This window comes from Populus alba, chromosome 3 (genome assembly GCF_005239225.2).
Source record: "Populus alba chromosome 3, ASM523922v2, whole genome shotgun sequence".
Lineage (NCBI taxonomy): Eukaryota > Viridiplantae > Streptophyta > Magnoliopsida > Malpighiales > Salicaceae > Populus > Populus alba.
In genome coordinates, this window is record NC_133286.1 from 22589576 (window position 1) to 22602422 (window position 12847).

At 39.6% G+C, this 12847-nt stretch overlaps 2 pseudogenes; both read right to left on the reverse strand.

Annotated features, from left to right (window-relative positions):
* LOC118038697 (G-type lectin S-receptor-like serine/threonine-protein kinase LECRK2) lies at window positions 1–2925 on the reverse strand (annotated as a pseudogene).
* A 6444-nt stretch (window positions 2926–9369) lies between these two features.
* LOC118038695 (G-type lectin S-receptor-like serine/threonine-protein kinase RLK1) lies at window positions 9370–12153 on the reverse strand (annotated as a pseudogene).
* Window positions 12154–12847: the final 694 nt, after the last annotated feature.

The window sequence follows — 12847 nt, forward strand, 5'->3', positions numbered from 1 at the left end:
TAAAGCAAAACTAGAACAGCTTGGAAACTAATGCATCGAATACAGCGTTACTTATGTACAGAGCTGCCTTTTGTAGTAGCAGGCAAAACAGAAACGACAAGCACTAATAATCTTAAAGTGAAGAACTTATGGTGGACAAGACACTGGTGAAGAAGCCAATAATCAAGAAAAGGTTACAAGAGAAAGATAATAGGGCTGGCAACGCTACAAAGCTGATTTAACTTGCTGCGTAAAGAAGGCATGGACATGGTGGAACAGGCACTTCAACTACTCCTTCAAGCATCTGTGTAACTTTCCTCATGGTGGGTCGGAGAGATGGATCTTCCTGAATACACCAGAAAGCAATCATCATAAACCTCTCTAGCTTTTCTATGTCATCTAAGGCTCCGGTATCAGATCCAACGAGGGCATCCAATGTCCCTTCACGATAACAGTCATATGCCCAGTCTGTTAAAATTGCCTGTTCTTCTATGGTTGCTTTGCTATCCACATTTCTTCTGCAACAAATGATCTCTAGCAGAAGTACACCATAGCTATACACATCCACCTTCACAGTGACGGGCAGGTTCCTGAACCATTCAGGTGCAACATACCCTTTTGTCCCTCTGATGGCTGTATGGGTCTGGCTCTGATCCAGCAACAAGAGCTTTGCCAAACCAAAGTCAGATATCCTTGCATTGTAATATTCATCCAGAAGTATATTCTGGGGCTTGATATCACAATGGATAATCTGATTGCTGCACTCTTCATGCAAGTACAAAAGTCCTCTTGCAACTCCAAAGGCAATTTGGATTCTTTTCTTCCAACCAGGTTTTGCATCTTGAAAAATAAAACTCGATAGACTTCCATTGCTCATGAACTCATACACCAACAACCGCTGATCTCCTTCTTCGCAGAATCCCAGCAACCGAACCAGATTCTTGTGATGGGTCTGGCCGATCACATTTACCTCCGTCTTGAATTCCCTCACGCTATCTTCTGCCACATTATTTAGCTTCTTCACAGCCACAACAATGCTAGACCCTATATGCACCACCCCTCTGTAAACAACTCCAAATGCTCCTCTTCCCAACTCTTCCTTGAACCCCTCTGTTGCTTCTGCAAGCTCTTGGTAAGTAAAACACCGCAAATTTGTTTCGACAGCACCGTCTTTCTGAGGAATTCTCTTTGTTCTCCTGCGGTAGATGAAAAAAAAACCCATACAAATTGCACAAACCAACAAAAAGTTCACAAACACAGAGCAGCCCAAAAACACAGATCCCACCAGGATCAAACCGTCTCTGTCTTTTTTGTTGTTAGGAAAATAAGGACTTCGTGGATTGACATTACTTCTCCTAACTTTGAGAAGAGCTTTCCCATCAAGATTAGTTTGTACTCTTCCATTCGAGAGTGGCAGCTTCTTCTTCCAACACATGTCACCAGATCTGAAAATAGCGACAGCACACATACAATCATTCAAGCAAGACTGTCTGCACTTTTCTTCAGTGAAAGGCTGCAAGAGAGCGTAGTCAGATGTTGGCCAATCTGTATTTGTAAGTTCTTCAAAATCGTACAAATCTTCCACAGGAGCCACCTCATCTTCTTCACAGCTTTGTGTGTAGTTTGGTCTGCAACTTCCATACTGATCACTTGGATCGAGTAACGAGTATCCTCCAGGGCATTCGCAGATTGGTCTTCGATCTGAATTCAGCCTGCAGACGCTGTTGAACCCACAGGTTCCACTGCCAGCAGTAACAAAACTTGCTTGGCAAATATTATCTGGTTGAGACCAAATTGGTGTCCACCTTTCATTGCCAGTAGATGCTTTTGGGTGATAATACTGGGTGAAAACTCCGTCAAAGTTGAGAGTTGCTCTGAGATAGGAGTCTCCAGTGGAGGCGGTTACTCTCTGTGTTAGAGAGAATATTTGGTCATTCTCCTCAATATATACAGGTATCCTGACTCATTAAAGACCACTTGATTGCCAGGACTCGATGAATCCGACCCACCATCGGTACCACTTTCATAATAAGGTTCATTAGTATAATCACTAGGCAGGTTTATTGTTGCTAGCACAAGATTCCCGTCATCTCTAAGTATAAGCTGGAACCTTCCCTTAGAAAAGTTGGTTTCTGATTGGCGAGAAGAAAGGGTCATCCCCCTGTCCAAGACCTGTGAAGGCAGTAAAGTGTCAGCAGGATTCTTGAAACTCTCCCACAGCTTATCAGAAACACGATCTCGAAGCACGAAGTTGCCTGTGTCGGTCATGGCACCGTAGGCAACAACACCAATGATTGTCTCGGATCTCCACAACTCTCTGCCTTGAGGGTCAGTAAGTGAAATCCCGCGATTGGCAGTCAGCACTGCCTTGGACCCTGTTGGTGCAGGTTTATCTCCATTTGCATACCAGACTATGGTTTTGTCTGGTATTTTATCGTACCATATGGCAAGCAAGAAGAGATCTTTGTTGCCATACAGTTGATAAAAGCCAAAGGCAAAGTCACCAGAAGGTGAAAGCCATGAGGTGTTTTCAGAAGTGGAAAGGGAAGCACCCACAGTTATATTACCACCAGTTTGAGAAACAGCAAAAGGAGGTAGCAAAATGAGCAAGGAAAACGAAAGATGAAGAATAGGAAAGGCCATTGCAAAATATGATGACTCCAAACTATGAGGCAAACGAAGTTCAAGGCACGGTCATTAAATAACCTACGGGAAAGAGAAGGGTGGAGCCTGAAGCCAAACACAAGTCTTCTTGGGCCTTTTCTTGGCAATGGTATTTACTCTGAATTTTCATGAATTCCAGACTAGAGTATGCTCATGGTATCCCATAGCAAGACTTTCAACCCTACATAAGTCGCGGATTTCTCTGTCTATTTTGAATCAAGACAAATGCTGATATAGAAGATTTTTATCAAAGTGGTTACCAGATATTCCAACTATGTACCGTCTTGGAAAATCTTTCCCGGAATTTAACCCAGGTTGAGGTTCATTTTGTGAAAATTATTAAAAAGAGATTGCCCGATCAGGAGGCATCTAAAGGTCATCATGGTGGTAGATGAAGAAGAAGAAGGTGCACATGTTTACCCAATTACATGTGCCAAAATGCAGGCCATGATAGGAGCCCTAGTTTAGACCGTCGCATAACGACAAGCGGAGACACCTTAGAGAAGGTGTGAGGGCCATGAAAGGAGCCCAGTTCAGAAAGCGTGTGTTGAAGAAGTAACATGACAATTGCCCACATAAATGGCAAAGGGGGTGATTGTTGGAATATTGCCAATTATGTGGCTGCCTTGTCAAAGAAGATGGCTGCCATGTGAGAGTCAAAGAAGGAGGCTTGTTGGTGGCAACCACCAACCTTGACTTTGGTAGCCACCATTGTTGAAGAAGAGAAGAAGTTGGCAGCCACCTTTGTTGAAGAAGAGATGAGTTTGGCAGCCACCATTGATGACAAATGAGCAAGGGGAGACTTCATCAAGTGGCTACACCACTCAAGGAGGAAGTCAACAATCCAGAGGAGGATTCCAGCAATTCCAAGGAAGAGGTTCTTGGAATACAAGTTTTAGAGGAAGAGGTGGCAGAAACACCACCAGAGGAGGCCGAGGACAACAAGCATTCACTCCCAGAGGAAGAGGAGGCGGTTACAATAACCGTGACAAGAGGAATATCAAATGTTATAGTTGCAATCAGTTTGGGCACTATAGCGCTGAATGCAGAAGAAAAGCTCCGTTGGAGATACGTGAGCAAGCCAACTATGTAGAGAAGGATGACAGAGAAGAAACTGCATTTCTTGTCCAACAAGGACTTGATAAGAAAAAGGAGGACATATGGTATCTAGATACTGGAGCCAGCAATCACATGTGCGGCTACCGAGAGTTATTTAGTAATCTAGATGAGACCAAGCAAGGTCTAGTTACTTTTGGAGATACCACAAAGGTTCCATTCAAAGGTAAAGGCAACATCCCAGTCAAGATGAAGAATGGCGATTCCAGCTACATCGCCGATGTCTATTATGTCCCAGCCATAAAACAGAATCTAATCAGCTTAGGTCAACTTTTGGAGAGAGGCTATACTTTTTACTCGGAGAATTGTCATCTGGCAATTAGAGACAACAATTGGAGATTAATGGCCTACGTGAAAATGTCCAAGAATAGGATGTTTCCTTTGAACATCCAGTATGATGCAGCAAGGTGTTTGAGCGCCATCACCAACAGTGAAGAATGGCTTTGGCACCTGAGGCTTGGACATCTGAATTTCACGAGTCTGAAGATGCTAGCAAGCAAGAAGATGGTCAAAGGTTTGCCTCACATTGATCATCCAGAAGAAGTCTGTGAGAGTTGTGTCCTCAGCAAACATCACAGATCCAGTTTTGCCAAAGAAGTCAACTGGAGAGCAAAGAGGCCACTGGAGTTAGTACACACAGATGTGTGTGGTCCAATCACGCCTATGTCGACTGGACAAAATAGGTACTTCCTCACTTTTACTGATGATTTTAGTAGAAAAACGTGGATATACTTTCTGAAGAGGAAGTCAGAAGTATTCAATTGTTTTAAAGATTTTAAAGCAATTGTGGAGAAGCAAACTGGTTATACGATCAGAACAGTGAGATCTGATCAAGGAGGAGAATATACAGCAAATGACTTTGAAGCCTTCTGTACACAACAAGGCATCAGACATCAGACGACACCAGCTTATACACCACAGCTGAATGGTGTAGCAGAAAGGAAGAATCGCACGATTCTTGACATGGCCAGAAGTTTGCTCAAAGCAAAGAAGCTGCCCAAGCAATACTGGGCTGAAGCTGTGTCATGTGCAGTGTATCTATTGAATCGCTGCCCAACCAGAAGTTTGCAAGGAGTCACTCCAGAAGAAGCATGGAGTGGTCACAAACCAAGTGTTACTCATCTACGAGTCTTTGGTTGTGTGGCATATGCAAAGATCCCAGATGCAAGAAGGAGAAAGCTCGATGATAAGAGCGAGAAATGCATCTTTGTGGGATATGGTGAAAGAAGGATGGGATACAGGCTGTATAATCCCATCACGAAGAAGGTGATTACAAGTAGAGATGTTATCTTTGAAGAAGATAAATCTTGGGCATGGAATGGTGATCAAGAAGCAATCAAATGGATCAATCTTGATTTGATCCTTGAAGGTGAAGAAGTACCAACAGTACTTGTCGAAGAACCGATTGTACCTATAGAAGAACCGATTGTGCCAGCAGCTGAACCACAAAGTCCAGTGTTTATACCAGCAGTTGAACCACAAAGTCCGGTACACAGTTTTCCTGTATTCAACAGGAGGAACACACCAGGAGCATCATCATCAACACCACCATCAGCATCCTCGTCAGAAGGACCAAGAAAGATGCGAAACCTTGAAGAGTTGTACGATACCACTCAGGTCATAGAAGATACAACTTTGTTTTGTTTCCATGCAGATAAGGACCCACCAGAAAAGAAGAAAGCAATAGGTGTCAAAAGGGTCTACAAGCAGAGAGAAGGCATTGAAGAGAGAAGTGTTCATGCTTGGCATGATATCTCTCGATTGAGTTTAAAGGGGAGATTTGTTGAATTAAACTCAACCTCTAGATGGTCAAGGAAGGCAACCACCAGCTGCCACCGACCAGCCACCAACCGACCAGCCGCCAGCCGCCCCCACAGCTGCCACAGCCGCCAGCCGCCTTCACACTTGAAGGTTGAATTTTCTTGTTTTGATTTCGTGTATAAATAGAGTGCCCAGCTTATGTTATATTGTGTGGAGAGAATTGAGAGGAACACTAGAAAGAGAAAGAGAAAGAGAGAGAGAGGGCGTGTATAAGCTTTTATTTTGTGTAATTGTAAGCTTCGGTTTTGTGTAATAAAACAGTGTGTTTTATCCCCTCTGAGTGTTTCAAAGCCACCACCAGTGGTTTCTCCCACCAACAAAAATATCATTAGTCATATGGAGTGACAACGAAGAGAGAAATGAAAATTGGTTACAACTTATGCATCGTCATTTCTGAATTGGAAAATGATTTTACGTTGGATATGATAGAAAATGACAAGACTAAAATTTCTAGTGCCTGTGATAGTGAAAACTTAACATTTTAGTGCCAAATAATTGATACAAGTGATGATGATGGGTTTTACAGTTTATACTTTATAGTGCGTTACGTGGCTATCAGCTGTGCCTATCCTGATAGAACCGCCCATCCAATAGATTCATGAGAATATCTAGTCCTACATTCCCCCCCTCCCCCCCAGCTTTATCCAACTTCGCATGGAAGAGAGGACAGGTTTTTACAGGTCAATCACTAGGCATTTCCTGGAGAAGAAAGCCCCAAAACAAACAAAGCCGTCGTTAAATAACCAATGGGAGAGAGAAGGATGGAGCCTGAAGCCAAACACAAGTCTTCCCGGCCCTTTTCTGGACAATGATATTTTCCCGATCTGAATTCAGCATTACAGACTTGGACAATACTTATGGCATACCATGGCAATGTTAAATCTGCAGTTAAATGAATACTATTGAAATCTGCGGTTTAAATGAATAACAAATGCAGAGAATTCTAGAAGAGAGAAAGTTGAAGCGGAAAGATAATAAATATTATAAATTAAGAATACCTATTTAAAGACTTTCAACCATACATCAATGGAATCCTTGTGGTCCCTACAGAGTGGGCGTCTGAGTCATGGAGTTCTCGGTCCATTTTCTATTAAGACAAATGTTGGTATAGAAGAATGATGATGGGTTCTACAGAGTATAGTGCATTGTATAGTTATCAGCTGTTCCTATCCTGATAGAACCCCCCATCCAATAGATTCATGAGAATATCTATAGCTACAACATGCTTCACTTACAACCGTATACTAACCATTCAACATGAAATTCGAGGGACCAAGTTGCTGGTTGTTACTTTCTTAATTATGCAAAGGGATAGCGGAAACAACCATTATGTAATGGCATGGTGTTTGATGTTTCACTTTTTACTGTAAAAAGCTTTGTCCAACTTCGTATGGCAAGAAGTACAGGTTCTTACATGTCTATCACTAACCGTTTCCTGGAAACAAAAAATGCCCCCAAACAAGCCAAACATCTCTTGACCAAGACTTGTGTCACGATCGATCAGATTTCTGAATCCATGACCGGTATATAGGCAAGGTTCTCCTTCAAAGTTCCATATTTATATGAACCCAAACTTACATATAATCTTATCCCTTAAACAACTCAATCAGAGTTCAACGCAACATTAACAACAAAATAACTTCATAATATAATTTCATTGTCTTAATACAAGAATGAATATAATTTCATAGCTTTGGAGCACTAACTAGACATAAAGAAAAAGGTACAAATTACAACCAAAAAAACAAGTTCTGAAGGTCCAACAAAAGTGACTTGCTATCAAGCTATAAACCTGAAAAGGATAAATAATGAGAAGGTGATTTTAACAACTCAATGAGTAGATAATGTTACATATACACACACGAGGTACTACAACAATGAGAAATACACACACACACACACACACACACAAGTATGGCTCTAAGTTCTTATAGGAAGGTTTATCAAATAGGTCATAACAAGAATATCATAAGGTAAAGCTCGTCAAAAAATCAAAATGCAATGAGCATGAGGCTCCATATTGTTGGATGATCAGTCCACACAAGTTGGTGACTCCCCCAACCAACTAGGGTTCAAATACGAAGTGCACAAAGATTAACATTACCCTGTCAGCATGAGTATTCTGACTGACATACCATAGGTTCATAATCATAATCAAACAGACATATTCATATCTCAAGGCTCAACTCATGACATCAATCAAATGAGGACCTATCAATTAGAAGTCAATTTAAAATATGTACTGATTCATATCAAGAATTTAGATTCAACAATTGATCATGCTTTATCATAACAAAGATAATAATCAACATATATATTATCAAGAAGCATGATCCAATTCATATTAACAAATCAAATATTTATAATATTTCTCATGCATATGAAAAATTATTCACTCACCTTACTCGAAAACAAACATAACTGAAAGTTAATACCAAAGGAAATCCTAGACGTTCCATCAGAAGAATATCAGGATTATTTGAATACAAATGAGACATATTCAAGAATGACTCAAAAGAAAATACAACCTATTAAATACAATTATCTAATGGTATATTCCATAACCCTATATGTTCTTAGACTAAATTAGATATTTTTCTAAAAACCCAAAAATTAACGGTTTTCCCGAAATCTAATCCATAATAAAAAATTTAATGAAACTTGATAATAATTCACTAAATAACCCTCATTTATTCATCAAACCAATTTGAATTGGCTAGTACTATAGTTAGGGACCAATATGGAATTTATCATATTTTTAGGGCCAAATTGTAATTTTTATCAAATGGAGGACTAAACTAAAATTTTCATAAATCCATGACTATACTGAAATTCTGACCATAATTAATTCTCAATTATGTCCAGAATATCTCATTATACTCCATGGACCATTCTAGAATTTTACCAAATTTTTAGGGTCAAATGGTAATATTTGTCAAATTAGAGGACCAAATTGAAAGTGTTTAAAATTCATAACTCTACTGGAATTCTGTCCAAATTCATATTTTATTCTGTTTAGAATCTCGGAATATGCTCCAGGGACCAATTTGCAATTTTCCAAAGTTGGGGGACTAAACTATAATTTTCACAAATTGAGGGACCAAACCAAAATTTTGTCATCTTCAACCTCAAACCCAGAATTTCTACAGATTACCTTCTGTTATCTCATGATTTCTAACATAAATTCACCATTCAAATAAAATCATAACTCAAAATTATCATATTTACCTACAATCTCTTAAAATCAACTACCAATCCATTACCCACAACAATTAACCTAATAACATTCAAATTAATTCTTCAATAAACTTAAAACACAATCTTCAAAACCCTAACATTTAACCAAAACAGAAATTTAAAGCTTAAATAACACATATTTATACATAATCTTACCTTTAAACTTATTTCATCTAATTCTCTTATATTTCCCTTATCTTTTTCCTCTTTTCTCTTCTTCTTTCCCTTTTCTTCGCTTCTACGGGTTTTTCACTCTTAAGTGAAGATCTCTTCTTTTTTTTCTTTTTATACTTATTATGTTTATTGAATTACCACACTACCCCTCATTTATTTATATCCACTTTAAGCCTTCAAGGGCTTTATTGCCTTTTCCCTATCTTTTTTTAATTCAAAACATTACAACTTTGTGTTTTTTATTTTGATTCTCATGGTAGTACAGAGCAAATTAGACTTTAAACCTAATCCCTGCCCTTACTCTGCTAAGAGAGTAACAGCACGCTGAACTTCCATTGGTATATCTGAAGCAAGAAAACTAAAAGAACAAGAATATGCTAACCCCAAGTTTTTGGATTCATCACAACATTTTGATTCCTTGGAAACTAATTCAAATTTAACTCAGAGGTTCAATTTATAAAGCTACATTTCATGGTGGAAGAAACTGTAGAAAAATCATATCTAAGTGAAATAAAGATCATTACTGACTGTATTCGCTAATTGTACTATATGGAAATGGATTTGGAGCAGCAGGAACTTCAACAACTCCTTCAAGCATCTGTGTGACCTTCCTCATGGTGGGTCTGAGAGATGGATCCTCTTGAATACACCAAATCCCGACCTTCAACAGACGCTCTAGTGTCGATATGTCATTCTTGGCCTCCATGTCATCTCCAATTAAAACATCCAAACTTCCATTCATATAGCAGTCATAAGCCCAATCAGTCAGTACTGGATTCTCTGCTTCACCGATCTCCAAATCTACATTTCTTCTACAACAGATGATCTCTATCAGCATGACACCGAAGCTATACACATCAACCTTCACAGTGATTGGTCTGTTCCTGAACCATTCAGGTGCAACATATCCTTTTGTTCCTCTAATAGCAAGTTTGAGTTTTTGCTCTGATCCATCACCAAAAGCTTTTGCCAGTCCAAAATCAGATATTCGAGCATTGTAATAATTGTCAAGAAGTATGTTCTGGGGCTTTATATCACAGTGAATGATTTGGGTGCCACATTCTTCATGCAGGTACAAAAGTCCTCTTGCAATACCAAAGGCAATTTGGGTCCTTTGCTTCCAATTAGGCTTAGAGCATCCGAAAAGGAAGTTTGCTAGAGTGCCATTACTCAAAGAACTCGTACACCAACAATCGATTCTGCCCTTCGTCACACAAAAATCCTAGCAACCGGACCAAATTTCTTGTGATGCGTCTGGCCAATCACTTGTACTTCTGTTTTAAATTCTTTTTCCCCATCCTGAACCACTTTATCTAACTTCTTGACAGCAACAACCCTAGTAGAGCCTGCCTGTATTGTCCCCTTGTAAACAGCACCAAAACCTCCTCTTCCCACCTCATCTTTGAAGTCATTTGTCGCTTCAGCGAGCTCTTTGTATGTAAAATACCGCAAGTTTGTCTCCAAACCACTTCCTCCTTCCTGAACTTTTTCAGTTTTCTTGCGATAAATGAAGGAAGAAGTGAGACAGAAAGCACCGACCAATACAAAGTTGACAAATACAGAGGTACCAAGGACTACTGATCCAGTGATGAACTTAATGTCTGGTTTCTTTTTCTCTCCAGGAAGCTGAGGAGGAGACCTATCCAGAGGAACATAACCTTTCGGAAATTTGAGGAAAGCCTTCCCATTCATACCAATGTCAAATCTTCCATTCGAGAGTGGTAACTTCTTCTTCCAGCAGCCATCTCTAAAAATGGCAACAGAACATAGACAATCATCCAAGCAAGACTTTCGGCACTCATCTTCGTTAATAGGTTTGTACCTCTCATAATCAGATGTTGGCCAATCAACATTTATTAGCTCCACAAAATCATACTGATCTTCGGTGGAATTGAGTCCATCATCTCTGCAGCTTAGTTCGAAATCTGGTATGCAGCTTCCATACTTGTCATTCTGATCAAGCAAAGAAAAACCTTGTGGACAAATACATTCTGGCCTTTTATCAGCTTTTAGATTGCAGATGCTGTTATATCCACATGCTCCACTACCCAAGCCCGCTCCCATATTGACACATATATTATCTGGTTTGGACCAGACTGAGGACCAGCTTCTGTTACCGCTAGATGCTTTTGGGTAAAAATATTGAGTGAAAACGCCATCAAAATTGAGTGTTGCCCTATGATAGAAGTCTGTAGTAGGAACTGCTGTTTTTGTGAGATCCTCTGTCTGCCCATTTCTTCTCAATATGTACATGTAGCCTGACTCATCGAAGATCAATCGATAACCAGAATTCGTTGAATTTGAAGCATCAGAAGTTCCACTTCTATAGTAGTCGTCGTAAGCAAATTTGGTTGGCGAGTTCATGGAATTCAGCACAAGATTTCCATTATCAGGCAAACGGAGCTGGAATCTCCCCAGCGAAAAGTTGGTCTCCGTCCTTCGAGAAGAAACCACCCCTCCAATCTCCATAATCTGAGTAGGCAACAATGTATCAGTGGGATTGCTGAAACTCTCCCACAACCTGTCAGAACTGCTATTTTGAAGCACGAAGTTGCCAGTGTCATTCATAACACCTGACGAAACTGTACCTAGAAGGATACCAGATGACCATATTATGTTGCCTTGAGGATCAGTAAGCACCAGCCCACTATCACCCCTCAGCTCCACCTTAGACTCCCTTGGTGCAGGATTATCTCCATTTGCATACCAAACTATGGTCTTCTCAGGAATCTTGGCATACCAAATAGACAGCAAGAAATGATCCTTGTATTCCAATGGCTGAAATCCAAAAGCAAATTCTCCAGAGGAAGAAAGCCATGAAGGAGCATCATCAGTTGCAGTGACAAATGCACCCACAGGCACACTTCCATTAGTTTGAGCAACAGCCATGAGCTGTAACAGTACCATCGTTACTAGGAACATCAAAGTAAAAATAGCAGTAGCCATTCCTAGGATCTTTGAACTCACATACTTGTAACAAAGGATTAAAGAACATATTTAAGCACAAAAATGGTCCATCACAAGGGCAAGCCAGAGTTTTCAAGTCAAACTAAAGTATTAGGAAACCAACTTTCTTGCTTCCAGACTACAAATTTCATTAATTGAAGGTTTGGACACAAAGACTTTTCAAATCCCAACAGCTGCATTCCAGAAGTCTTTGCCCTTACAAGGAGGCAATGGTACATATGGTGGACCAAGTCCATGTTATTGAAAAAATTATTGAAATGGTAAAATTTCGATGAAGATTAGGTAGAATATTGAACAAGAACCACATAAGCATTGGTGCTTGAAACGGTGGAAGTCATTTATTCAACAGAGACTTGGGACCAGGGCAATAAATGAATGGATCCAAAGACTTACAAATTGCAAAATGGACCCTGCCCTTTATCAAGTCTTCACAACCAGACAAAGACTTGCATGTGATGCATGACATCTGTTTGCTTTCAAGCCATCCTAATCACTCTCTTTGACTAGAAACATTTAGTAATAAAAATAATATTTTAGTAATAATAATTTTGAGTATTAAAAAAATCAATGGAAATCAAGTACTCAATTTTCTTTTTGTATACCAAAGTACTAACTTGACCTGGCACGGCCAATTCCAAGCAGTGGCAAGGTGCACCACTCTTCTTGACGAAAACGATAATGTTTATGATTTTTTATTCCTTAAAAAAAATGGAGAGAAAAAAGGCAAATATATCATCACAAGAGAGTCAGTGGATTTTTTTCACTATATTAGTATCTCTACTTCAAATCTAATACAAAACTTCAAAACAAAAATGTCTTCTTCTGAATGTTCATCGCATGGAATATATTGCTATTATGTTTATAGATTCGATAGACAGGATAATTCCTT